At 41.3% G+C, this 1,128-nt stretch overlaps 1 non-coding gene across 1 annotated transcript; it reads left to right on the top strand.

Moving 5' to 3' along the window:
* The first annotated feature begins 620 nt into the window (after positions 1 to 620).
* Positions 621 to 727, top strand: LOC141625196 (small nucleolar RNA R71). Its single transcript, XR_012534990.1, has one exon. It is a non-coding gene; the product is annotated as a small nucleolar RNA R71 (small nucleolar RNA).
* The last annotated feature ends 401 nt before the right edge of the window (positions 728 to 1,128 follow it).

The raw sequence follows: 1,128 nt of genomic DNA, 5'->3' as shown, positions 1-1,128 counted from the left end.
GTTGATTGCATGAAGGTTGATTTTGATAACTTTGGCTTTGGTTGTAAAAGGGTCTTTGAGCTTGATTTCTCATTGGAGGTGGGGTGTATGTTGGTTGAGGGTTTTGAACATTTTGGCTTTTGTATGAAAGGTTGGGATGGAATTTGGTATTCTCATTGTAATAGTTGGAATAAGGGGTGCCATTCTTGTATGCTTGGAAAGCATTTACTTGTTCACTTGTTCCCCTACATTCACTTTGGTCATGTCCCAAATTTCCACAACTCTCACATACTCCACTTGGAATTGAGGATGATGCCACCATAGCATTAACATGTTGTTTGGGTGATTTGGAAGCTTCATCAAGCTTAGCCATGGCTTTATCAAACTTCAAATTGACGGTGTCAATATGAGCACTTAGTTGAGCACCCAATTGAGTGATGGAATCTACCTCATGCTTTCCTCCTCTAGTGGCCTTTCGAGGCCTACTATATTGTGAATTATGAACCGCCATCTCTTCGATTTTGGCCCATGTTTGAATGTCATCAACTTCGGTAAACATACCATTGGATCCCATATTGAGGATATTGCGGGAGTCTTCATATAGACCGTTCCAAAATTGTTGCACAAGGAACCACTCGCTAAGTCCATGGTGTGGACAAGAACGACAAGTGTCCTTAAATCTCTCCCATGCTTCATACAATGACTCCTCATCCCTTTGTTTGAACCCAGTGATTTGGGCTCTCAACATGTTAGTCTTCTCCGGAGATAGAATTTCTTGTAGAAAGCAAGTGCTAACTTCTTCCATGAGTCAATACCAAGGGTAGTCTTGTCTAGACTTTTCAACCATTTCTTTGCGGTACCAATTAAAGAAAAAGGAAATAAGACCCATCGGATTTGGTCTAGAGTAACTCCGGTTTGAGAAATCGCATCACAATAGTCACAAAAGGTCTCCATATGTGAGTGGGGGTCTTCACTAGGCATCCTTCCAAATTGACTTCTCTCAACTAGTTGTATGAATGCAGATTTGGCAATGAAATTACCGGTTAAGTGTTGTAGTGTAGGAGTACCATTTGGTAGGTTCTCCTCGGTTGGTACGGAACGTGATGAGAATTTAGGCATTGTGGGTTGATTTTGTGGTGGGTTTTGTAT

The sequence above is a fragment of the Silene latifolia genome, chromosome X (genome assembly GCF_048544455.1).
Source record: "Silene latifolia isolate original U9 population chromosome X, ASM4854445v1, whole genome shotgun sequence".
Lineage (NCBI taxonomy): Eukaryota > Viridiplantae > Streptophyta > Magnoliopsida > Caryophyllales > Caryophyllaceae > Silene > Silene latifolia.
The sequence above is the reverse complement of the archived record's forward strand: the minus strand, read 5'-3'. Positions and strand labels throughout refer to the sequence as shown.